Raw genomic sequence first — 27,937 nt, forward strand, 5'->3', positions numbered from 1 at the left:
ATATATGTATAGTTGAATCACTTTGTGGATACTTGAGACTAAACATTGTAAAACAGCCATGCTTTGATAAAAATTTCATTTAAAAAAAAAAGTAGCGTGAGAAAACGGTCATAAAGCCATTGCTCTAACAGTCAAGCAAAAGAAAAGGTAGCTAAAGGAAAGAAAAAGGGAAAGAAAATGAAAAATTCATAACAGGGAAAACAATATTTTACATCATAAGCAAAATCCTGACAAAGTAGCTGATATGACAAAAACTCAGTAATGTTTGTTGAATGAATAGGTAAACGAGTCACTAATTTTAAAGTCACTGCAATAAAACCAAACTCATCATTTTCTCTCCAAAACTCATTACTTCTTCTGTTGATAATAAAATCATTTTCTCAGTTGCCTGAGCTCAGAACCCGGGAATCACCTGTACTATCCATTTTTCTCTGCTGGTCAACTTCAGACATTCAGGTATAATTAATTCTTTCCACACCAGGCTTTTTAACCCAACCATCCCCGTCCACTATGACCCACTCAGCCTGCATCTTAATTATAGATTCAGCAAGTGTTTGGTGTGGACCCACTAGACATCCTTCCCTAGTGGCTCAGTTGGTAAAGCATCTGCCTGCAATGCAGGAAACCTGGGTTTGATCCCTGAGTTGGAAAGATCCCCTGGAGAAGGAAATGGCAACCCACTCCAGTATTCTTGCCTGGAGAATCCCATGGACAGAGGAGCCTGGTGGGTTACAGTCCATGGGGTCACAAACAGTCGGACATGACTGTGCGACTAACTTTCACTTTCTCTTTTCACTAGACATCCACTAGACACAAGCATCTTACCACACGAGACGCTCTGGCCTGCAAGGAGCTCAAATCAGAACTATGAACACATAACGTAACGTGACAAAAATAATCTGGGAGCTCTTTACTAGAGACTGACTGGTCAGCTCACAGCTGACTTATTATTATATTCTCACTCTCCAGAGCCTCTTCCCTTTTAAGTAGTATTTTCAGCTCCCCCATCCTGAGGGATTAGCGTGTCAGAGGCACTAGGGGAGGGACCAAGTGCTTCACATACTTCATCTCATTCATGCCTCAAAATAACGCTGCTGCTGCTGCTGCTGCTAAGTCGCTTCAGTCGTGTCCGACTCTGTGCGACCCCATAGGTGGCAGCCCACCAGGCTCCGCCGTCCCCAGGATTCTCCAGGCAAGAACACTAGAGTGGGTTGCCATTTCCTTCTCCAGTGCATGAAAGTGAAAAGTGAAAGTGAAGTCACTCAGTTCTGTCCAACTCTGAGCGACCCCATGGACTGCAGCCTACCAGGCTCCGCCGCCCATGGGATTTTCCAGGCAGAAGTACTGGAGTGGGGTGCCATTACTAGGGTTGTTTAAAAATGAGGAACTGGTGTTTTTCACCACAGTTAAAAGTAAGAAGTAATCAAGTTTCTTAATGAGGGAACTGAGGCCCAGAGGAGTTGAACCGCTTGCCAAAGTTTACACAGCAAGTAAACCAGTGTCTGACTCTGCACCCGTGCTCGCCTCCTCTGCGGGGACTGCACATGGTCACCAGACATACTACCTTAAAACTCTGTCACTACAGCACTGAAACATACACATTACCATATGCAAAATAGATAGCCAGAGTGAATTTGCTCTCTGACACAGAGAGCTCAAACCCAGGGCTCCGTGATAACCTAGAGGGGTGGGATTGGGTGGGAGTTGGGAGGGAGGTTCAAGAGTGGAGGGGGTGGTGTGTATACCTACGGCTGGTTCATGTTGATGTGTGGCAGAAACCAATACGATATTGTAAAGCAATGATCCTTCGATTAAAAATAAATTAATTAATTAAAAAAAAAACAACTCTCCATCAGTCGCTTCCAAACCCATCGCCCAAAGGAACCCAGCCCTAGGAATCTTCATGCTTCTTTTCACCTGATCATAGCTTGGTATACTAGCTTGATTCTCCCCAACGCAAACTGTGTTCCCTTTAGGATGAACTCCACCTTATTCCCCTCATGATTTTCAGCTCATTCTAAACCATTGCTTCCCCAAACCCAATGTGGCTTCCTCTTCTCCAGCTGTTTACATCTTGCCTGTGCTGCAAGACCCAACTGAGGTCACCGTCCTCCCTAAAAATACTGTCCACCAGCAGAAGCCCACCCTCGTGCTCTCTTCTCTAGAATCTCAAAGTCTTGATATGTAATTAACTTGATACATAATCAGACACTGACTGGAATTGCTATTTAACTTTTTTTTCAATTGAAGCATAGTTGGTCTATACTTCCCTGGTGGCTCAGGGGTAAGGAATTCACCTGCAATGCAGGAGCTGCAGGAGACTTGGGTTTGATCCCTGGGTCAAGAAGATCCCCTGGAGGAAGGCATGGCAATCCACTCCAGTATTCTTGCCTGGAGGATCCCATGGTCAGAGGAGCCTGGTGGGCTACAGCCCATGGGGTCATGAAGAGTCAGACACGCCTGAAGTGACTGCGTAGCACAAGCCCTTGTAGCTGAGCTGCAGTGCTCTCAGTTGTCCAGCAAAGTGACTCAGTTATACAAACACATATGTGTTTTTTCCAGATTATTTGCTATCATAAGTTATTACAAAATATTGAGTATAGTTCCCTGTGCTATACGGTAGGTCCTGTTGGCTGCTTACTGTATATCGTAGCAGGTAGGTGTTAATCCCATACTCCTAACTTAGCCCTCCTCCCTTTTCCCTTTTGGTAACCGTAAGATTATTTTCTGTGTCAGGTTGTTTTCTATGTCTGTGGGTTTATTTATGTTTTTTACATAAGTTCATTTGTATCATTTTTTAGATTCCACACAAAAGCAGTATCATATGACACTACATCACTGAATCACTATGTAATTAACAAGCATCTGCCCTTAACTGTGAGCTAGAAGAATCAAGGATCCTAATCCTTACATCTTTTACCTGTGCCTTTTTACAAAGAAGGGGCTTCACAAATAACTGAATACCTGGACATCAATAATGACTCATAACTCAGCTGACACTCTTTGGGGGGTTATGGGAATCAGAAATATAAGGATTAACGCTTGTCAAAATGATAAAATGTTTTCAGGAAGAAAAATGCCACAAATATTGGACTGAAGTGTATATACTAAGTTATAATTAATTTTCCAGTAGATATAAACAAGTGTATTTTTAATATGATATTAGCATAACTTCACTGATGAAAAAACATCCAGCCTTAAAATAATATATAGCCACAAAGTTACACGTTTAATAACATCAAAATGTTCTCCACAATGTGCTAATTAACCTAACTCAGATTTGTTGTCAGCATCTAGATATCAGAAGAAAAGGAAAATAGAGAATGACTTCCCCAAGATCCTTTGAATTCTGACTCCACTGAGGACAGAAGAAGAAGAGAGGGGCCAAAGTGAGATGTCAGGTAGAACCTCCTTACCCAACTTGGTGCTTCTGAGAATCTATATTAATAGAAACAATTACTTTGAAAGTATCTAAAAATAGGACTTTAAGAAAAATCCTTTGAAACATCTAGAACATGGGTTAAATGATTTCTCAAGGACCTTCCCAAATTATTTTTTCTCTTTTTTTCCCCCAAAGACAGCAGAGTTAGAAACTGTTAAGATGCTGTACACAGGAGTTCCCTGGTGGTCCAGCGGCTAGACTCCATGCTCCCAAAGCAGGGGACCCAGGTGAGGTCCCTGGTCACGGAAATAGATCCCTCGTGCTGAAACTAAGTGCAGCCAAATAAACAAGCACATATGTTTAAAAAAAAAAAAATGCTGTGCAGCACGTCACCCCTTGCCTCCCTTTCCTTCCTGCTGCTAGTTCTCTGTCCTCAGCACCAGGAGAGCTTGATACTTCTGACGATACACCCACCCGCATCACCCCACAAACAGCGTTAGCTGAGTCGTGGACCTCTCAAAGTCCCCTGCAGCGAAAAGGCAACTCCTGGTTCTGATGTCAGACCCTTAGCAATTCAAGCTGTCGTCGGACCATGAAATGTGTGCCCTGTATACAGAGCCAACTTCCCGTGTAATATCCGCGCACTCTATTTGCACTGAAAATACCTTATTTCATCTGCAGGATGTGTTGCTGTTCAGCCTCTCTTGGAAAGTTTGCTTTCTATTTCATTAAGCGGTTAAAGACAGAGCTCTCACGACACGAAGGATGGATGTGCGCCCTCAACTACATCCTGAGAGCCATGAGTATGAAAATTAGGACATTACGGCCAAACTCAACAGCACATTTTTTGCAGTCATTGTCAGCACTGTCAACCTGAGAGTCATTCACTGACACAGGAGAGACGACGGTGTGATGAGGTACAAAGGCATATGGTACTGAAGTCAGGACCAGTCATCCATTTAAAGTGGAATCAGCCAGCAGAGTCCTGTTGTTAATATCAGAGTCTTTGTTTTCAAATACGTCGGAATTCTAGAGGCTCGTTCTACAGAGATTTAAAGGACTCTCCATAGAATCTTAGTCTACTTTGTACAGGATGGCTATTACTATAAAAAATATCCAGTACCTTGTATATTAGACACCCGAACTTTTAAAAACACCCGGACGTCTTTTGTCTCCGTTTCAGAACCATGCGTTAATGATAACTTCAACTGAGTTTGGTTTTACTTTCATGTGAAGAAACGTCCCTCTCTTGAACACCAATCTTCCATATCAGGATAATAAAAGGAATTCCTGTAAAATGAGAAATCATGCCTTTGTCGTTGACAAGGGAACAAGCGAGGCTCTGAGAGGCCTTAGAACCACAGCCATTCGTCCTGTCCAGGCTCAGGAAGGGACCACAGTGGGGTGAAAAGGAACAGATACGCAGGCTGTGGGCAGCAACACGACGGCCGCATCCCTCATTCTCCTGTGGCCAAACACTTCAACACGGCAGGTAAGACCTTTTGGAAGTGCCTGACTGTCTACTGTCTACCCTTATGACGTGGCCAAGAATTGTAGCTACTGAATGTCTCTTAAAAACAGAGCAAAAAAAAAAAAAATTTTTTTAAACAGACTCCCAGAAGAAAGCCTCCACTTTGTACTTTGTAGCAACGAACATCCACAGCTCAGAACCCACCAACAGCCAGTGGTTCCTTGGAACAGAGGGCTTTGTCACCGGGAGCCAGTCCTGAGAGGGTAAGCATCCCGTGGGGAGGCCTGCTGTGACGAGCTTCAGGTCCTGCTGCTGCAAGAATGTGCGGAGAGAGCCGAGATGCAGGTGGAAATTCAAAGGCGATGTTGCTAAACTGAAAGGCAATTATTTTGCCCCCGTGGCTACATTTCTAGGTTCAAGACTTAAGAACAAATTTTGCCCAAATGATTATATAAAATATCATGTATATACAAAAATTTTAAACCAAAAATTCATATTATTCATTAAGTATTTTTTCCTCCAAAAGAAGGAGTCCTGCTCTGTGCGGCTTCTGCACACTGACCCCGTGTCCCGGCCACCTCACAGGCCCTCCCAGCCCGTGCTTGCATCCTCAACAGCTGGCAACTCCTGGGTCTTCTGCACACTGTGCTGTGTGTTGAATGAAGTCAATCTCCCAGGACACCTCTCTCTGCCAAGGGCATGCCTGTATCCCTACCATTAGCCCCAGTGTTGACAGGTGTAGTCGTGTGAGTGCGTGTGTGTCTGTGTGTGTCCGTGTGCGTGTCTCGGGTCCAGATCCACGTGCTGTCACCAATTCCGTGCTGGTCTCCAGCTGAGATGCCCTCCTGCTCATCCCTGGGGAGTAGCCCCTCTCTCCCCTACACCATCAGTGATGTCTGGTACCGTCAGCCTCCACTGGTGCATTCCAATGGTCTCGGGAACACCCAAATAAAGACGCCCAGGAGGCCGTGGAAATTCTGATTCAGAAAGTTTCTGGAAGGCTTCAAAGTGCACAGCAAATCTGATACTGATGGGAATGACCGAGATAATCCAAGGAGAAGAAAGCTGAACTCCTGTGCTCTTACAGCCCGCTCTGTGTAATGGGTCCCCATCCTGAGTGTGGAGTCCAAGAGGGTAAAGAACATTACCGATAGATGTCCAGTTCCCCTCGGACTGTGCTCAGCACAGTCTCAGGCTCAGTAGATACCCAGGAAATTGAGAGCATTAGTCACTCAGTCGTGTTCGACTTTGTGACCCCATGGACTGTAGCCCACCAGGCTCCTCTATCCATGGGATTCTCCAGCAAGAACACTGGAGTGGGTTGCCATTTCCTCCTCCAGGGGATCTTTACCCAGGACTGAGTAGCCAACTGCTTCCTTTCCTGGTGAGTGGTAAACAGCAAGAACCAGTGGTCCCTCCTTCCAGAGTGAAGGGTCTCCCTTTAGTAGAGACGGTTGCTGTCTTTGTTACCTTCCCTTAAGGTGCTCAGGGACTAGCAACCTTGAGTGGTGTGTGGGGGTGACCCCAGGTGTGCCCTGGCACTTGGCGGTCCAGAGTCATGTCCTGACCTCTCCGGAATGAGTCACTCACTGCTTTTTTTGCCTGAGCCCCCTCCCCACCTCAACACAAGCAAACAGAAGCAGAAAGCTTCTCCTTTGTCTCAGTTAATATGCTGTGAGTGCTTCAGTGGTGTGATTTATAAACCCTTGAGATACAACATAACCCACTGCATAATGGCGAGGGAAGCTGCTTTGGATCTCGGTTTGCTTAACTCTTCAGAAAGCAAGAGACAGGAGACACTCGAGGGTATCCCCAGGAATAAATTGTAAGCAGGAGTCAAGCCAAAGCAGTGACTTGCCTCTTGAATTTACTCCTGCAGAATAGTTTGCATTTCCCCCAAACCTCTCCCTGCCCAAACTTTCACATGCTGCTCCCTCTGCTGAAAGACACTTAGGTTTCTTCTCTGGAAATTGCAGCTCATCCTTCAAGGCCCAGATCAAAGTTTCTCCCTCCTGGGCAGGCTTCCCCAGGCAGTGACGGTGATCCGTGGCACAGCGCTTCAGACGACTTTCTAAAAACATTACATACGTGTGCACGTGCTAAGTTGCTTCTGTCGTGTCCAACTCTTTGCGATGCCATGGACCGTGGCCCACTAGGCTCCTCTGTCCATGGGATTCTCCAAGCAAGAGTACTGGAGTAGGTTGCCATTTCCTTCTCCAGGGATCTTCCCGACGCAGGGACCACACGCACGTCTCTTTATGTCTCCTGCAGTGGCAGGAGGGTTCTTTGCCACTAGTACCGCCTGGGAAGCCCATTATCACCTGTTTATAGGGCTCCCCGCCTACATTTCCCCCTACATATTCCCCCTACACTTTGAGCTTCTTCAGCACTGAGACCAGATCGTTTATTTCTTTAAACCCAGAACGTAAATCTGAAAGTTAACGCACATTGTTCACAGGAAGTACTCGAGAGTTTTAATTACACCTTTGGTCTGTAGTCAGATGCCCTGAAATATTCTCACACAGAAGGAAACAGTGAATCCAGGCATGAACTGTACAACTCACTGGCTGGAAGCCCCCTCTCCCTTTGTGGGAAGAAATTAAGATACCAGGCTAAACGACCATAATGTAAATTTTTGGCACGTTCAGAAGCATCTCTGATACTTTTTCATGATTAAATCTTCTGAGTATGTGAAGACTATAGAAGGATGTTTCTGGCTTTATGTGATCATAAAGTTGTCGTGATGCATTCCGACATTTTCTAAATGTACTCAAAGCTGATGAAATGGAGATGTTAGATTCTGGCATTGGAGCGGGGCCTTGAGTTTCAGCCAAAGGGCTCCCAAGAGAAACAAAAGTGGTTTGTGTTGAAATCTAGGTAGGAAAATGTATCGGACGTCCGAGACTGATTTCCAGGTCCGTAACCATTGGCATCCCTGTCAGGGACTGAAACGTCTTCCTAGGGGTCCGACAGCTCATGGCAGTGTCACGTAGAGTGACCACCCTCAGCCATTGTCTGCATCGGAACCCATGGGAAGTGGAAGAACTCATCACAAATAACATGCTAACATCTGTGACTGGTGTTTTATGTTCAATCACTGTTTAGGATGCTGTCAGAATGATTCTTTGGCATTTTTCTGAGTTACAGGGGAAAATTATAGTTTTTTGGAGAATTCTCAAAGAATCAATGTGAACTACCACCTACGTTGTGCATGCAGGGTCCATAGTTAATAAGATTTAAAGGGAATTATGAATTATTTCTGGGCTTCACTTCTCCACAAATTGGTGGTAAGAAGAAGACTTCTCAAAATGCAAATATGCTCAGGAGCAAATGGTATACCTATGAGTGTTATTTAACGTGTATTAGGATAGAAAAAAACACGTACTTCTAAATTCCAGAAAGTCCACCAGGTTAATGAGAGAAAGGACGTGAAGAATGAAAATCTGCGCCCCCGTGGGCCAACATCCTGGGCCCAGGTCTCTAGTGTTTTTCGACTGGGAAGGAGAACCATCTTGAAGGAAGGTGTCCTAACTCGGTTAAAGTCAAGATGAGGTCTGCGGACGCTGGGACTTTCCCGGCGCCCACCGGTTAAGACTCTGCACTTTCGACTGCGGGAGGCAAGGGTTCCGATCCCCAGTCAGAGAAGTGAGATCCCGCATGCTGCACGGTGTGGCCAAAAAGAAAACAAAAAGATCTGCCAATGCCGAACACTTCTCCTTTCTCCCAAAAGGAAAAGCGTGTTTGGCAGCCATGCTTCAGCAGTTCTACACGAGCAGCAGCTTCAGAGTTATTTATAGGGGTCCTTGATGGACTCCTGTCTCTCTAAATCTGTCCATTCTCCTGAAAAAGACCACAAAGGCAAACAAATTTGATATGCTGGGAAGATGCTGTTTTTATTTTTCATTAATGATACTTTGAAGTTACTCATGCACTGAATAGGTCCCAGGTATCACTGTAGAAATGTCCCTTCCTCACTCTTCCGGGCTCTGCCCTTCAGCCTCATCCATCTTCGTCATCTTTGCAGCAGTAACATCGCTGCTCTCATCACCACTCAGCCCTTGCCTTTTAGTCAGTCATGCATCCTTTTCCTTTTTGATACATCCTTCCTGCTCTTGGTCTGAAATTAACAACCTCAAGCCCAAGTTATACCTCGACTCTTCACTCTCAATCACCCTGCCTTCTTGCGTCTTTTTTGCCCTCTAAATCCTGTATCTTCTATAAAATCTCTGAGGTCAACATTGAGGCTCAAGTGGCAAGAGATGATGAGTTTTAAATGTCAGATGTTCCAAGAAAAAGAGCACTTTAAAGTTGTATTTTGACTCAAGCTCTTCTTTCCTTGCTATTTTTCTGCTGTTGTAAGAAGTTATATTTTCAGATCTATTTTAATCCATGAGGGATGTCTGATCCTGCAGGGGTGATCAAGCCTGGGTGACCTAAGCACTGGGAGATAAACATGTACTTTTGAGAACATAATATAGATATTCAGTTAAAATCTAATTTTTTACATTTTATTCTGATCTTTGTTTATGATTACTACTTAAAACGTATTGATATTTCAACTGAAATTCCACCATGCAACAATCAGCTTACTTATGAAAGCCATGCTACTGTATACTGGTATACTTGACTCTATCCCTACATGGGACAAAGCCCTAGGAGGTACAAACACACAAAAAAATATATGATCCCAGCACTCTCAGTCTAATAAGAAAGACAGACCTGGGACATCCCTGGCTGAGATCCATGCTTCTGATGCAGGGGGCCCAGGTTCAATCCCTGGTCAGGGAACTAGATCTCACATGAAGGCAACTAAGAGTTTGCATGTCACAGCTAAAGATCTGTATGCTGCAACTAAGACCCAGCATAGCCAAATAAATAAGCATTTAAAAACAAAAATGAAACAAAACGAAGACAGCCTACAAATACATAAGCAGTGCAATGTGATACGTGCATAACCTAATATCTGCCACAACAGTGAGAGGACCACGGCAGGTAGTTTTTGGAGGATTCAGAGACAAATCAGATGTGAACATTGCCCTTAGGGAATTTATAGTCTAGCAAAGAAGAAAAGGTAAGTACAAGATGGATATAAAACAGGTTAAGAAAATGAAAATCTTGGTGAACACCTAAAGCTAAGGAGCAATGAACATTTGGAAGGGAACATTTTCATCCAGGGAAACTCAAGATTTCATAAAGATCATGGTATGGGAGCTGGGCCTTGAAAACATAGCAATGGAAATGCTCTGTGTTTCCAACTCAATTTTGCGTGAACCTAAAACTGCTCTGAAGAAGAAAGCGGCTCTGCAACTTCTTTCCTTCTCATAATCTTTTAACACAAGATATGATGAGCCCCACTCCTCCCCGTTCATTCCTGTATACAGAACAAATACGTCACTTTTCTGCGTGTGGCGTGACAACAAAAAAGGCTGAGAGTCCCCTGATTCACACTGACACCAACTGAAGGTAAGATCTGCAGGAAAGACACGGAGGAGGAGCACTTGAGTCCCCATCGGAGCACTCCAGAGCACACCCTCCTCTCTCGGGGAAACGAAAGAGAACCCTGAGAGTTACAGGGGAGCCTCGGTTCTTACCTTCCTCCTCCTCCGAACTCCTAAATGACGCCCTCTCCTCTGAAGCTTTGTGGCCCTTGCCAGTACTACCAGGAAACTAAATTAACTTACAGGAAACCAAGTTAATGCAGTTTCTGCTCATTAAACACAGCATCAACTATGTGTCACAGGAAGAATGAAAAGGAAGTAACAACACAGACATATAGATGCTGAACCACCACGAGGGTTACGATGTCCCAAAGGGGGTTCAGAATCCTCTAAGATGGAAAAGGGCCACAGGAAGAGGTTGGTCAGTACCGGAAGCAGCGGTACCAGAGGGATGAGGGCGAGGTGGTCCAGAGCACAAAGAGAAGCCTCGGAGCTCAGCCTGGATAACCTTCGTGATTCCAAGGTCAGGCAGATACCTAATAGGCACCAACAGCCTCCTTTGGGGTCATTTAAGCTGATCTCCTCCATGAGAGCCTCGAAGATGCCCCAACACCGCTGGGACCCGAGGGCAGGCGTCTGAGAGGCAGGCCATGGGCAGGAGGGCGGGTCGGGGAGCCTTCGTCTGATCCCCAAAGCTTTCTCCGTGGACGTCTGTTTGAAAACGCCCCGAGCGTGTCTGTGGACGAGTAAGGGCCAGCAGTTCCCAAATGGCGCTGTTAAATCCACTGGGGCGTGCTTGCTGTAGCTCAGACTCACTGGGGCGTTGGAGTGGGGATGCCGTCAGAGGTTACCATCCGGAGCAATGTGGTCACTCGGACCCCAGCCAGTGAGAGGCGGAAGGCTCCTCCAGCCCATTCCTTTGAAAAGAAGAAAGGATTCATGGCTGTCATTTGCATCCGTAGCTCTACCCACGATTGGACATGGGGCAGTGAACCCACCTCGGGCTGGGGGCTGATGACTTGAGGGGCTGAAGCCAGTGATCTTCACCCCGGTCTGGGGATCTCTTGCATCCTGGAGTGTGCTCTGAAGTTGGGAAATTGTTCACGGCTGAGGACAAGTTCCTCACACAGGCAAGCGATGCTGGGTCTTATAATCCACATCTCGGGAACTTCACGTGCCACTTTGCTAATCTGCATGTTGCCAAATGTAGTACTTCTCTGGGTGAAATACTACTTAATCATGATTGGGCCCCCGCTGACTCAGGTGAAATACTACTTAATCATGACTGGACCCCCACTGACTCATTAAGGCTCTACCAAAGTATATGCATCACATACCATTTAAGTCTACTTTTCCTATTATCAGAAAAAAAAGATAGTGATAGATAATAACTAGATTCATGGTAGTGATCACTTTGAAGTGTACACAATTATTATATTTTACACCCGAAACTTTTACATTATATACCAATTATACCTCGATTTCTTTTTAAAAAGGAAAGAAAAAAAAAAAGACAAAAGCACCCTGCTCTCTGTAGAAAGACAATGATATTCTCAATATTCTGTGAGTGAGATTCTTACAATTTCCTCAAATCCTGTGATCTCAAGTTGTATGCTATTAGTCACTTCATAGGAATAGAACTTACTTTATACTCATGTTTTTTAAATTTCGGTTCTATGTTATATAAAGCAAATGGCCCAAAAGATAGCAGACTATATCAAGATGGAAAATTAAAAAGTAAAAAAAGAAAAAAAATCGACCAATCATTTAGAAAACTGGCAAAGGCCATGTGACTCATCAAGATATTTCAAAATATTAATTTTTTACCTCCTCCCATATGGAATTTTGGTTTAGACAGATTTCTCTTAGTTGTTGTTTTGAGTACTTCCTTTCATCAAACAAATTTCAATAATTGTTTAACCGACTGCAGCTTTGTTTCACGGATCCCAGCAAGACTTGGGAGAAAGAATTTGAACACACTGGGATTTTTGTTACCACTGGTAGGTGGGGATGGTTGCTTCTGTTTAATTTCATTCTTTAAGAGGGTTTTAACAGCCTCCTGCATTCTGTCCTTCCATCTCTCTCTCTTGCTTCCTTCCTCGCACCCTGGTCTTCTCACCTTTGCTGTTCCTTTATATCCTTACCAATAACTATAAGACCAAATGCCTAGTATCATACAGCCACTTATGAGACAAGTCATTTATCTCAAGTAACATAAATGATGACAACCAGAACAAGTTACGTAACGTGACCAAAGCCATTAGCTTCTGAGCTGTCTGCATACAGAATTTGAACCCAGGTCCCTTTTACTGTGGTGCCTGGGCCATTTCTGCTTCTCTGTTTTTTCTATTTCTTGCCCTAACTCAGACCAAATACAACTCACTTCATACACATGTTCTTCTCAAAGAGTTTGTGTGAGAGTCATTGGAAGTTGGGAGGCTTGAAACACTACTGAAGAAAGAGAAAAAAAAAATCTCCCCCGTCCTCCACACCAGCCTTTACGGTGGGCCTGTTAGGCTCTTGAGTGTTAGATATTAGAATCATGCTGTGTTGCTAATGCATAAAAACAAAATTTTTGTGCCCATATTTTTAGTTCACAAAGAATTTTTGCATGTATCATCTAACATGGGCCACTTTTGATGTCCCCAAAAAGAGAAATATTGTTTATAAATTGAATTTTGTAATAAGATACTTAATAAATACCTTAAGATTTTCTTCTACCCTGGTAAATTGCCAGATTTGGCAAATAAAAATACAACATCCACTTAAACTTGAATTTCAGACAAATAACCAATGCCTAGTTTAGTACAAATATGCTCATGTGACATTTGGGACATACTATACTAAAAATTATCTGTTGTTTATGTGAAATTCAAATGTAACTGGGCATTCTGTATTTTACCTGGCAACCCTACTGGTAAGAAATAACTTAAGCCGGCTCTTCTCGCCAGGCTTTCTAACAAGCCATTGTTTTGCACAGGCAACAGCAACAGACCTTCTTTTTAAAGGGAGTCTGGGTAAGTCTTTTAGTGAAGCAGACTCCCTCTCTATGACAAGCCTGCCCCAAAGTGACACTTTTGCATGTTTGAATTTTTGTTTAGTATATTTCTCAAAGTATCCTACAGCTCTGAAAGCACAATTTTAAAATAGGAAGAAAGACTCTTCTTGTCTGTTCAGACACAACACAGAAACGCATATTCATAAAAGGACTTAGGCAGCAAAGAAAGCAATGAACTTCAAGTATCATAAAGACAAAGACATTAAAACAAATGAGGAAGAAAAACTGCCAGACATCATTTTAATCAGCCAGGATATGATGGACTCCATGGTATTCTGCTCTTTAAATATGATATATTAAAGTTTTACTCTGTTCTTAGCAAAAGATATAATATGTACATGAGATAAGCTTAAAGACTGCAGAAGCCAGGTGGTTCAGAAATGACAACACTGTATTTCAGGGCAGATCACTAGACAGGTCTTGAGAGGAGATCCAGAGCAACGTGGAGGTCGAAATACTCAATATGAAGAGTGAGGAGCCACTAGCAGAGCATCCCTGACCTCTGTCTCCATCGAATCCTTCCTCACCGATGTCGTCAGAAAAACAGCTTGCTGTGTGACATGAGGCTGAGTTCACCCAGCTTGAGCGCCAGTGTCGGTCAGAGTCTTGTATTCAGGTTAAAAGTCACGTTCACCGAAATGATTATCCTAGAATTCTATAAGCAGAACTGATTTGAAGAAGGAAGAACTGAGGTCACATTCACCTCAGACCTGCACAGGGTTCAGAAAAGATAAGAGCAATGCTGCTCCCCCAATGCATCCTTGGGAAAGCCAGCCACCCCTGGGGTACAAGCAGGGCCATTCCCACCGCCCCCAGGACTCACAGAGCCAGGCTTCGCATTTAACGTGCCTGCGAGAAGCTGCAGTTGCGCTGCTTTGAGGCCGAAGGTCATCAGTTCTTCTTACCAAACTATCACAGTTGTGATTTGATTTTCCTAGAACTTGGTTGTTTAGAGAGGCTATTCCATAATAATTTACATGTGTTTAGGACATGGAGCTCATGTCTGACCAACACAAACAACCAAAGGGCAGGTCATTCGTTAGAGATAAAACCAGAATAGGGGAAAAACTCACAATATTTAGGATTAAGATATCTGCTCTGTGTAACAGTACGAGACAGAACGGGCACTTGTTATACCATCATGTCTCTCAGGAATTTAAATCGTGGCTATTTCTGATGGACTTAATTACTTAAGCAATTGAATATATATATATAACCTCTTCCTTTTCTTCTTCAACTGTCCTTCTCTTTTCCTTTTGTTTTTAATTCTTGAAAGTTCCAATATGCCTGTTTCTGACTTACTAGGAACAGATAATGATCATAAAACCAACCAAAAAGTACTTTCCATGAACTTGGCCACAGGTTGGACCCAATGAGGGAAGAAAAGATAAACAAGATATAGTCCTTGGCCTTGCAGAGCGTAAGCTTACATTCAAGTAAAGAGTTGGCCTACAAAACAGAAATAATGATGGTACAAATTAGAACTTGGTAAGTGCCCAAGGAGAGAAGACTGTTACCAGAACATACCTAGGAAGCTTTCATTTAGGTTTTCCAGAGAGACAGGTTCTGAGCCCTAGGAAGTAGGTCAAGGTCTCACTTGGCAGGTTTATAGAGGAAACAAAAATTGTTTGGGTTTATATATATATATATATACACACACACACATATACACACACTATTTATTTACTCATTTTTGGTTGTGTTGGGTCTTTGCTAGTGTGCGGGCTTTCCTCCAGTTGCGGCGAGCGGGGGCTACTTTTCGTTGCGATGCGTGGGCTTCTCATTGCGGTGGATTCTCTCGCGGTGAAGCGCGGGCTCTAGAACACACAGGCTTCAGTTGCTCTGCCCCATGTGGAATCTTCCCAGACCAGGGATTGAACCCTTGTCCCGTCCATCAGCAAGTGAATTCTTATCCACTGGACCACCAGGGAAGTCCAGAATCAAAAATTCTAAATGTGCACTGGTTGCAAAGCACAGAAGTAATAAATGGTGGGGATCGGATGTTGGATGTAGCAAGACTAATAAAGAACAGGAAGGATCATTCTGACGACAGACTGCAGGTACCAGATAGGTTGTCCATGGGGATAAACTTTAGTGTGTCTGTTTTGTGGCGGTGGCGGTAGTTTGCTTACCCAGCGTCTGTTTCCATTTTCCTTATTCTGGCAACAGCGTTTGATCTTTTAAGGAACGTCTTCTCCCCAACATTCAGCCACGGTCCCAGTCAGCCTAAGAGCCGCACAGCGTGGGAAGAGGAGTGGTCCAGGGGAGGCCCCGTGCACCCCCCCCGCCCCAGCAGCTAACAATCCAGGCAAGAAGGCGACTGGGCGAGCGGACGGGGCAGGCAGCGGCAGGATCAAGGGGGCTGGAACCCTGGAGGCCACAGCTAGGAAGTCAACAGTCACCGTGGGTGAGAATCCCAGTGTAGTGACCGGAAAATATTCATCAGGCATGCTGACAAGACAGTCCACTGATGACGTCAGAGAGAAGAGGGGAAAAGGTGGTTCTACATGCTGCTAAGGCGGGAAGCAGCGTCCAAGAGAGCTGTCCTCAGTGGAGGGGAGGACGGGAGACTTTCCCATCTTTAATGTAATTTCACCGCAAAAGAAAGATGGCTGACCCAGCAGGCCGCGGAGGGACATGGGAGTGGTGGTGGGTTTTTTTTTTTTTTTAACAACTTGTTTTTATTGTGGTAAGAAGTCATATCATACAAAACATACTACGTGAACCACATTAACTGTGCAGTTCAGGGGCGCTAGGTTCCTTCACATTGTTGTGCGGCTCTCAGCATCACCCATCTCCCGAGTTTTTCACTTTCCTAAACTGAAACTCTGTCCCCGATAAACACTAAGCCCCCATCCCCCCGCGCCCCCCGCCTGGTATCCACCAGCGTACTTTCTGACTCCGTGAATCTGACGCTCCAGGTGCCTCCTACAGCAGAATCACACAGTACTTCTCTGCACCTAATGGATTCCCTGTTGGCTCCGTGGTAAAGAATCCACCTGCCAATGCAGGAGATAAGGGTTCCACAGCTGGGTTGGGAAGACCCCCTGGAGAAGGAAATGGTGACCCACTCCAGGATTCTTGCCTGGAGAATCCCATGGACAGAGCAGCCCTGGCGGGCTACAGTCCACGGGGTCGCAAAAGAGTCAGACGCGACTTGATGACTAAACAACAAGGTGTGATTAAAAACAGACGGGAAGACTGATCAAGAGAAAGGGCAAAGATGTCTGAAAAAGAGGAAATCGCTGAACTAATCAGCAGTGTGAGGTTCCTGAAGGTGGGAGGGGGCGGGATTCCACGCGGAGGTTGGCAAGTCCTTTGACGGGAGGGGGACGAGAAATGGCGCAGAGGTAGAGAGCAGCATGGCTGGCGTCAAGAACAGGGCGTCCTCCAACAACAGGGCCCACTTGCTCTCCGCAGCAGGAGTGGTGTGGGATCGGGGGCCACGGTGGCCAAGGGAGAAAAGAAGGAAGTACGTCTGGAGGAAGGGGGCTTCCCAGGTGACTCAGCAGGAAAGAATCCCCTGCCCCTGCAGGAGACACAGGACATATGGGTTCAGTCCCTGGGTCTGGAAGATCCCCTGGAGAAGGAAATGGCAACCCACTCCAGTATTTTCGCCTGCAGAATCCCATGGACAGAGGAGCCTGGTGCACTATAGTCCATGGGGTTGCAAACAGTCGGACACGACTGAAGGACTGAGCACACACACATGCACACTTGGAAGAAAGGAGTACGCCTTCAGAGGCTGATATTTTAAAGTTCAAGTTTTTGTTTGCACATTGACTTGGGATACCCCTCAAAGCAGCTGAATGGAAGAAACATACTTGGGGGTACTTAAGTGTTTCTCAGTCTTTAAAACAGCACATGTAGGAATGCCCTAGTGGTCCAGTGGTTAGGACCACACTTTACTGCCAAGGCCATGGGTTCAGTCCCTGGCCTGGGAACTAAGATAACACATGCCACACGGCACAGCTTTAAAAAAAGAAAGAAAAAGAAAATAGTACATGTGCTGCCAGAGCCAGAGGAACCCACTCTTGACAGAGGTTGAGTAAAATTGCAAGTAAAATAATGTTCTTAATCCTCTAGCTTTAGACAATGCTCAGAGATCTGGGTAAATGCAGGTTTTAAATGACAAACTGAAAATGAGCTTTGAAACCAACAACTAAAGTTAGTGTTGCCCCTTGGTTAATATTCTCATGTGAGACACCTTCATTTTGGTAAGTTATATGAACGATAGCTCTCGACAACCATATCAAGCATTCAAATTTAATCAGCATAAGGGTAAGTGGACTGCTTAAATAAGTAAATAAATAAATGAATGAAAGAATGGCTTTGTCTTTGGTGTTTGGTTATAAAAGCCTTATTCCATCACAGATATTTTAAAAGCATCATAAATGACCATCCAGTAACATAAAGCAGAGCAGATACCTTGCAAAGCAGTATGACTGATGCCTGTTATCTGCCTGTGATTATCTGCTTACCCCAGACTCATCAAGTGACCATCCACACTGCACACTGACAGCAGGTCTGGGTCTAAATTTAGGGGAGAATTAAAAAAAAAAAACCAATGCTTTCACAGGATAGAATTTTTAATTACTCATCTTAGGAATACTCACCATCGGGAATAAAGGCAGTTGTTAGGTTGTAGCATCATGGTGGCCAGAGTAACGTGGGAGATGGCCAGGGTGTCTGCATGGCTCTCTGGAAGGAAGTTCCTGGGACCCGCTCTGAAAAGCAGCTTTATTAATCTGATATTCAGTAAAGACCAATAAAGGGGTCTATTCAATATGCCAAGTTCATCTTTATCTCACTGTGTATTAATTTCTCACCAAATCAATCATCTTATCTCTATTTTTTAATCTGTCAATGATTGTGCTATATTGAAATGTCCTAACTCTTACTGTTCTCTCATTTATGCTTTTTAATTAAAAAAATTTTTTTTAATATTTGGCTGTGTTGGTCTTAGTTGCAACATGCAGGATCTTTGTTTTTTCCTTCTTTCTTTCTTTTTTTTTTTTTTACCTTTTGGCTACGCCATGCAGCTTGTGGGATCTTCGTTACCTGGCCAGGGACTGAACCCAGGACCCTGCATTGGGAGCACAGAGTCTTAGCCACTGGACCACCAGGGATGACCTTCTCTCTTGTTTCAATTCTTTAATCTGTCTTCTCACTCATGATACCTTTTCATCACCTGTGAAAACCCGGTTTAAAATGTCACCTCCTCCATGAAGCCTGCCCTAGCTCCAGTTAGTAAGCTAACGCCACCTCCTCCTCCAATGCCGCTATATACAGTTACACACTTCCCTCTGCCCCTAGGCCTTTCTGAATCCCAGCACTGATACTGTAATCTCAGTAAAGGGAGGATTTTGAAAGTCACAAGAATATGCGTGGGCACTAAACTGGGGCATGACCTCTCAAGCAGTTACTGTCACTCCCTCCAGGTACCATCATCACGTTCTCCTCACACCCTAAATGCAAGCCCTGTCAACAGCTCTGTATGCTCAACCATGCCATCTCATGTTTTCACCCATGTATCTCCCTCGCTCTCTCTCCCCCACCTCCCTCCCTCCCCTCCCCTTCCCCTCCCCACCCCCCTCCCCCCTTCTGTCTCTACCTCCCCCACAGAATTCAGGTCTCTACATCAGCAGGGAAGAGCTCCATATCCTCTTTCCTGCTTCTTGCTACTCTCAGACCATCACTTGGACACTTCTACCCATGAAACCCTCTGACCTGAAGCTCATGCTTCTCCCTCTCCTGGTCAGTTTCAATTACCTGTTTCAAGTCACTCCCCGGGAAAGTCATAGATGCCTTTTGCATCCACTTCTTCCTTTTATCTCCTACCTGACTGCAAGAGACTTCAACAATGGTATGCAAACGTTAAAAAGCAGTGAACATCCTGGCTGATATTCTGCGTATCTTCTATGTGCCAAGTGCTGTGTAAGTGCGCTCCTAAATTACCTTGTTTAAGCCTTCCTCCAGTCCCATGTGGCCTGTGCTACAATTAAGCCCACTTTACAGAGGAGGGAATGGAGGCTTACATGCTCCATTTGACGCTTGGCTAAGGTCACACAGCTCGTGGGTAGCAGAGCCAGAGTGAAGCCCAGGCAGCCTGTCCCCAAGCTACAAAATGCAAGAGATGCAGGAGACCTGGGTTCAATCCCTGGTCCAGAAGATCCCCTGGAGAAGGAAATGGCAACCCACTCCAGTATTCCAGCCTGGAGGCTCCCATGGAGAGTGGAGCCTGGCAGGCTACCATCCATGGAGTCAAAAAAGTCAGACATGATTGAGTGACTAAACAAAAACAATGGCTTAGTGTAGTCCCTGGCCCGTCATAAACACTCTGCTGATTCATCGATAAACACTGTCATCCTTGCAATTAAAGAAAGACTACACAAGTTGGTGATGGACAGGGAAGCCTGGTGTGCTGCAGTCCATGGGGTCGAAAAAAGTCGGACACCACTGAGCGACTGAACTGAACTGATGTGATTTATGATCTTACGTGATCTGTCAAGAGTCAAAATAACTACCTAGAACTCCACAGGCAGCATGTGTGTATTCCTCCCCCATCGTAAGCCCTAGATCACAGGCGTCCGGGGTGCAGGCCGCCCTACGCACGCTGCCGCCCCAGCTTCAGTCTGTATTTGAGAATTCACGGGGATTTGTGTACATTATCCTCTCTCCGAGCAAATGGCACTTCAGCTTGACCAAGTTTAATGTCCATATAAAAATCAGAAACGCTGCACACTGAGGCACGTGGACACATTTCCCATCCCTCTTTCAGGCTCCGCCGGCCGTCTGCATCCCGCATCGCCGCCGCGGCTGAGCACTTTCCGGCCAGAAACCTCATTCTCCGTGGAATACTTGAATCAGAACAAATTACAGCAATAAGGAAAATGGGCCTCTGGATGCACGCGCCTCACAACAGGCACACTCGGCTGGACTACTTAGCCGAGGCGCGGGCTCTCCTAATGGGCTGCGCCTGGCCTCCCTGCACACAAACCTCAGACGATGGAAGCCTGCAGTTAAAGTCACAGGAGCCCACGGAAAGCTGGAGGAATGGATAGTCAAATTCGTCCCCTTGGGACGAGGCTTTAAAACACCCGGCTAATGGGAAGAAGAAATTGAAGAGGTGCGTTTCTGCTCAGACGTCACGCAGAGCGCTGGGCTGGGTTTGTAGTCTCTGCTCAGTACTTGGCTTTCTGATGCCACCATGGCACTGCAGCTTGCAAAAACAACCTGAGACGGCGTGCGAGTGAGAAGCTGAGCTGGGCCTTGCGACGGTCAAGCTCCCCTTCCCTGGAGCACCCCCCTAAAATGGAAGGGGCGGACAGGGGCTTTCTGTGGCTCACTCTCTCACTCAGCTTAATTGTCTGAAGAGAAAACGGCCCAGAAAAGCTTAAATCAGGATGGTGTTGCCAAAGCATAGAAGTAACCGGCTTAGTTTTTAGCCAATTCCAGCATTTCCCAGGGGGCACTGGCAGTAAAGAACCCGCCTGCCAGTGTGGGAGACTCAAGAGACACACACAGGTTTGATCCCTGGGTTTGAACGATCCCCTGGAGGAGGGCATGGCAACTCACTCCAGTTTTCTTGCCTAGAGAACCCCAGGACAGAGGAGCCTGGGGGACTCCCGTCCATGGGGCCTCAAAGAGTCGGATGCGACTGAGGAGACTGAGCAGGCACATAGTGTGGGCTGCGCACTTTTCATCAAGACTCCTCCGGAAGGGACTTCTCTGGTAGCCCAGTGGTTAAGAAGCCACCTTCTCAATAGATGCAGAGAAAGCCTTTGACAAAATTCAGTACCCATTTAGGACTAAAACTCTTCAAAAAATGTGCATAGAAGGAACCTACCTTAACGTAGTAAAGGCCATGTATGATAAGCCTAAACATTATTCTCAATGGTTAAAAACTGAAAGCATCCCCCTGAGATCAGGAACGAGACAGTGTCCACTTTCACCACTGTTATTCAACATAGTTCTGGAAGTCCTAGCTAAGGCAATCAGAGAAGAAAAAGAAATGAGTCCAGAATGGAAAAGAAGAAGTAAAGCTCTGTAGATGACATGATACTGTACACAGAAAACCCCAAAGATAATATCAGAAAATTACTAGAGCTAATCAGTGAACTTAGCAAAGTTTCAAGATACAAAATCAATACACAGAAGTCACTTGCCTTTCTATATACTAACAATGAAAACTCAGAAAGAGAAACTAAGGAATCAATCCCATTCATCATTGCAACAAAAAGAATTAAATGTCTAGGAATAAGCTTACCTAAAGAGACAAAATACGGAATGAAGCAGGGCAAAGACTAATAGAGTTTTGCCAAGAAAAGGCACTGGTCATAACAAACACCCTCTTCCAACAACACAAGAGAAGACTCTATACATGGACATCACCAGATGGTCAACACCGAAATCAGATTGATTATATTCTTTGCAGCCAAAGATGGAGAAGCTCTATACAGTCAGCAAAAACAAGACCAGGAGCTGACTGTGCCTCAGACCATGAACTCCTTATTGCCAAATTCAGACGTAAATTGAAGAAAGTAGGGAAAACCACTAGACCATTCAGGTAGGACCTAAATCAAATCCCTGATGATTATACAGTGGAAGGGAGAAATAGATTTAAGGGTCTAGATCTGATAGATAGAGTGCCTGATGAACTATGGACGGAGGTTCGTGACATTGTACAGGAGACAGGGATCAAGACCATCCTCATGGAAAAGAAATGCAAAAAAGCAAAATGGCTGTCTGGGGAGGCCTTACAAATAGCTGTGAAAAGAAGAGAAGCGAAAAGCAAAGGAGAAAAGGAAAGATATAAACATCTGAATGCAGAGTTCCAAAGAATAGCAAGAAGAGATAAGAAAGCCTTCCTCAGCGATCAATGCAAAGAAATAAAGGAAAACAACAGAATGGGAAAGACTGGAGATCGCTTCAAGAAAATCAGAGATACCAAAGGAACATTTCATGCAAAGATGGGCTCGATAAAGGACAGAAATGGTATGGACCTAACAGAAGCAGAAGATATTAAGAAGAGATGGCAAGAATACACAGAAGAACTGTACAAAAAAGATCTTCATGACCCAGATAATCACGATGGTGTGATCACTGACCTAGAGCCAGACATCCTGGAACGTGAAGTCAAGTGGGCCTTAGAAAGCATCACTACGAACAAAGCTAGTGGAGGTGATGGAATTCCAGGTGAGCTATTTCAAATCCTGAAAGATGATGCTGTGAAAGTGCTGCACTCAATATGCCAGCAAATGTGGAAAACCAGCAGTGACCACAGGACTGGAAAAGGTCAGTTTTCATTCCAATCCCAAAGAAAGGCAATCCCAAAGAATGCTCAAAGTACCGCACAATTGCACTCATCTCACACGCTAGTAAAGCAATGCTCAAAATTCTCCAAGCCAGGCTTCAGCAATATGTGAACCGTGAATTTCCAGATGTTCAAGCTGGTTTTAGAAAAGGCAGAGGAACCAGAGATCAAATTGCCAACATCCGCTGGATCATGGAAAAAGCAAGAGAGTTCCAGAAAAACATCTATTTCTGCTTTATTGACTATGCCAAAGCCTTTGCCTGTGTGGATCACAATAAACTGTGGAAAATTCTGAAACAGATGGGAATACCAGACCACCTGACCTGCCTCTTGAGAAATTTGTATGCAGGTCAGGAAGCAACAGTTAGAACTGGACATGGAACAACAGACTGCTTCCAAATAGGAAAAGGAGTATGTCAAGGCTGTATATTGTCACCCTGCTTATTTAACTTATATGCAGAGTACATCATGAGAAACGCTAGACTGGAAGAAACATAAGCTGGAATCAAGATTGCTGGGAGAAATATCAATAACCTCAGATATGCAGATGACACCACCCTTATGGCAGAAAGTGAAGAGGAACTAAAAAGCCTCTTGATGAAAGTGAAAGTGGAGAGTGAAAACGTTGGCTTAAAGTTCAACATCTAGAAAATGAAGATCATGGCATCGGGTCCCATCACTTCATGAGAAATAGATGGGGAAACAGTGGAAACAATGTCAGACTTTATTTTTCTGGGCTCCAAAATCACTGCAGATGGTGATTGCAGCCATGAAATTAAAAGACGCTTGCTCCTTGGAAGGAAAGTTATGACCAACCTAGATAGCATATTCAAAAGCAGAGACATTACTTTGCCAACAAATGTTCGTCTAGTCAAGGCTATTGTTTTTCTGTGGTCATGTATGGATGTGAGAGTTGGACTGTGAAGAAGGCTGAGCACCAAAGAATTGATGCTTTTGAACTGTGGTGTTGGAGAAGACTCTTGAGAGTCCCTTGGACTGCAAGGAGGTCCAACCAGTCCATCCTAAAGGAGATCAGCCTTGGGATTTCTTTGGAAGGAATGATGCTAAAGCTGAAACTCCAGTACTTTGGCCACCTCATGCGAAGAGTTGACTCATTGGAAAAGACTCTGATGCTGGGAGGGATTGGGGGCAAGAGGAGAAGGGGACGACAAAGGATGAGATGGCTGGATGGCATCACTGACTCGATGGATGTGAGTCTGAGTGAACCCCAGGAGTTGGTGATGGACAGGGAGGCCTGGAGTGCTGTGATTCATGAGGTCACAAAGAGTTGGACACGACTGAGCGACTGATCTGATCTGATCTGAAAGAGACAAAAGAACTATACACAGAAAATTATAAAATAGATAGGCAATGGGAATTTGCTGTATGGCTCAGGGAACTCAAACAGGGGCTCTGTATCAGCCTAGAGGGGTGGGGTGGGGAGGGAGATGGGTGGGAGGTTCAAAAGGGAGGGGACATATGTACACCTGTGGCTGATTCACGTTGACGTGAGACAGAAAACAGCATTCTGTAAAACAATTATCCTTCAATTAAAAAAGAAAGAGAAAAAAACAAAGAAGCCACCTTGCAATGCAGGGGACCTGGATTCAATCCCTGGTCCGGGAACAAAGATCCCTCCTGCCACGGGACAACTGGGCCCACGAGCCACAGCCGAGCCAGTACACAGCACCTAGAGGTCCACCCGCCGCAGAGAGACCCTTCGTGCTGCAACTAAGACCCGACACAGCCAAACAAATAAGTAAATTTAAAAAAATACAGAAGGAAACATGGAATAAACAGAACAATGTCTCAAGACAGAGGCACATTACATGGTAGTTAATACGCTGGACCATGAATCAAAACAGCACTGGGCTTAAACACAGCTCTTTCACTTAAAGCTGTAAGACCTGACCGCCGCAGAGCCCTGTGGGTCTCTGTCTACACAGAAAGAACGGATCGCTGTGTACCCGAAACTGACACGACCTTGTGCGCTCAGCTGCTCAGTCGTGTCTGAGTCTTTGCGACCCCATGGACTGTAGCTCGCCAGGCTCCTCTGTCCATGAATTCTCCAGGCAAGAATACTGGAGTGCGTGGCCATTTCCTTCTCCAGGGGATCTTCCCCACCCAGGGTTCAAACCTGTGTCTCCTTCATCTCCTGCATTGGCAGGTGGATCTTTACTACCACACCACCTGGAAATTCCTAACTAACTCCTAGGAGTGGGGTGTAAAATAAATAATAATAATAATAAAAGGAATGGAGCTTTTAATTACATTCCAAGGAAACATATTCATCAATGAATTCAGATGCTCTTAGCGTCTCTTCATTGCTGATACAAGGTATCAAGTAGCATGTGAACAACAGTAGGGGTCTCTTATTTCTTTCTTTGGTGAATAACATGCAAAAAAAACACAGCTTTATATAAATGTTGGCCACTTGGCTCAGTGACAAATGCAAATGCAACAAACACCTAAAGAGGTTGTCCGGGCACCGTGTACCTCTTTCTGACTCCTGATTTCACCTTCAGTGAACCCTCAGTAAATACAGTCTATGACAGCCTTTTTCAACTTAATGATAAAGATAATATACTTGAAATGCTATTTCCAAACTTGGGCAACATTTCTCTGATCTTCAAACGCAAATTTCTACCAAATTATCATCAACACTAAGCAAGGAGAAGGTTAAAGCATTTCAGCTATCAAAGTTGAAGTCAGGAACTCAAACCAAATTTAATTTAGCTCTGATGTGAAAACATTTTGCTGTTATGGTTTTGTGGTTTTTAGAAGGGAAAAAAAATGTACTCACAACCAGTTCTGGTTGAAACAGGTCGAGTAGGTTAAATCTGAAATAGTTCTCCATTGGTTTGTGGTTAACCAATTCGTTTATTGTTTCAGAAACTGAAATTGGTTCACCAGCCTCTGGTTTGGGTCTCTGGTTCAGTTCAGTTCAAGATCTTGGCAAATGAATACTCAGAAAAACGGACAATTCCCAAATGACCCTGTGCTAAATACGCCAGCTTTCTCAAAACCCACATGTGTTCCGCAAACCTCTCCTCTGCGGGTAGGATTACAGAGAACTGTCCTCGCCGGAGGCTGCCCAGTGTAACCCAGAGTAGAGCTGAAGCATCTCTCATCTGAGAGCAGAGACAGTCCTACAGTCCTGCTTCCAACAGAGGGTGGTGACGGAGCCAAAATGGGCACCTCTCTCCGGCATCGGAAATCTCGGCATCGGTGGCTCTCCACAGCGAAGTCTGGCCGCAAAGGTGCATCTGGTTTAGTCATGCAGCACGTGTCAAGTGCTTGTGCTTAGTCGCTCAGTCGTATCTGACTCTTTGCAATCCCACGGCCTGTAGGCCGCCAGGCTCCTCTGTCTATGGCGATTCTCCAGGCAAGAACACTGGAGTGGACTGCCATGCCCTGCTCCAGGGGATCTTCCCAACCCAGGGATCAAACCCAGGTCTTCTCCCGCATTGCTGGTGGATTCCTTACCAACTGAGCCACCAGGGAAGCCCCGTAAGTGTCGAGTAGTCACTTATAAATAATTGGTGGATTTTTTTCAAGAGGATATATTGATACACACATGAACGCAGTATTCATACAGATACTGATTGTATATAAGGATTCATGAACAAATTCTTCTCAGTTACCTGTGCTCTGAATGATGTTCTTGACTAGGAGAAAAATACACGGGGCAACAGGGTACACGGCTAGGAATGTGACCCCAAAGGGGCATAAAGTGCTGTATGTAGCAAAAGAAATTGTGACAGCAGATACTTTTGTGACATTCCCTTCGTCCTGTTCACAGCACAGATACACTTGGAAACGACGACCTGAAATCTGGACAAGGCTAAGGACTGGGGTGTGTCCCCAGGCTCCCCAGGTCGTGGACTCCCTGAAGTCTGGGTGTAGCCAGGAAAGCAGCCCTGCTCCTCAACCCAATTTGCCCTGCAAACAAGCAGCGCCAACAAGACCGTGGGGCCTTGGCATGACCACCTGAAAGTCAATAAATAGGTTCTTAGTTTGATTCTGCTTAAGAGAAATCATGCTTGAATATTCATTGGAAGGACTGATGCTGAAGCTGAAGCTCCAGTACTCTGGCCACTTGATGCGAAGAACTGACTCACTGGAAAAGACTCTGATGTTGGGAAAGATTGAAGGCAGGAGAAGGGGATGACAGAGGATGAGATGGTTGGATGGCATCACTGACTCAGTGGACACGAGTCTGAGTAAGTTCCAGGAGACAGTGAAGGACAGGGAAGCCTGGTGTGCTGCAGTCCATGGGGTTGCCAAGGGCAGGACACGGCTTAGCAACTTAGCAACGACAAAGAGAAAAAATGGCAATGCTCCTCAGTCAGGTCCCCGTCTGTGCTTTCAACCAGGTTTCAAGTTTTCACCCTTGAGACGGGCACAGTGCCCAGGGACCTTAGTTCATGCAGATTTGCAGAAGCTCAAGCAATAAATACTGAGGAAGGAATCTTCTCCAAGTTCCAAATGCGAACTCTGGATGGTGCAGACAAGAGGGAATTTAGAAATCTCCTCCTCTAGTGGCTTCTAGCTGACCAACAGAATGAGATGCGCAGCTTTATTTAAAAATAAATAAAACAGAGGGTTCAGGATGGGGAACCCATGTATACCTGTGGTGGATTCATTTTGATATTTGGCAAAACTAATACAATTATGTAAAGTTTAAAAATAAAATAAAATTTAAAAAAATAAATAAAACAGTTTGACAGAAAACAGCAAAATTCTGTAAAGCAATGATCCTTCAATAAAAAATAAATTAAATAAATAAATAAAATAAAATGCCTATTGACTTAGAATCACCGGTGCTGCAACCTGGTAATCTGGGAATTTAGGAAGCTCCTCCCAAAATTCTGATGATCAGTCGTATGTGGACCCCATTGATCTAGCCCAGTTTCCTCCTTCCATTCAGAAGGAAGCAAATGCAGACCATGCCTCAGTTGTAGGAATAACAGCTGACATTCGGGGGTGCCCACTGTGGACCAGACACTTTAACATGCGTCATCTCCAGTCTTTACAGCCCCTCTTAAATTCATGCCGTGAGCAGACAGCTTCTTACGACCTCCTCTCTCCAGACGTTCAGCGCTGTTCTTGAGTAGTTACTCCTCGATGGACATTATGGGGTTTCCACCTGTTGCTCCTGCAAAGTCCTGCCACCAAACCAAAGAAGAGAAAGCAATTGAGTTGCATTTCTCATCAGCAGCACGTTCTCAGGGATGTTTCCCAGGACCTTCAGGAATCTATGATACTGTTC

The 27,937-nt window shown here is 44.9% G+C and overlaps 1 long non-coding RNA gene across 3 annotated transcripts in view; it reads right to left on the bottom strand.

Annotated features, from left to right (window-relative positions):
• Positions 1 to 1,750: 1,750 nt before the first annotated feature.
• LOC112441878 (uncharacterized) overlaps positions 1,751 to 27,937 on the bottom strand; it is an 85,354-nt gene continuing 59,167 nt past the window's right edge. The window contains exons 5-6 of one of the 3 annotated variants that reach the window (XR_009490935.1): positions 14,173 to 18,076; positions 1,751 to 14,004 (exon numbers count right to left, since the gene is read on the bottom strand). This is a non-coding gene — a long non-coding RNA (uncharacterized lncRNA). Of the gene's footprint in view, positions 14,005 to 14,172; positions 18,077 to 18,971; positions 27,834 to 27,937 lie in introns of those variants that run through there. The other 2 variants (XR_009490934.1, XR_003029840.2) reach the window with 2 other exon arrangements.

Source organism: Bos taurus, chromosome 16 (genome assembly GCF_002263795.3).
Source record: "Bos taurus isolate L1 Dominette 01449 registration number 42190680 breed Hereford chromosome 16, ARS-UCD2.0, whole genome shotgun sequence".
Lineage (NCBI taxonomy): Eukaryota > Metazoa > Chordata > Mammalia > Artiodactyla > Bovidae > Bos > Bos taurus.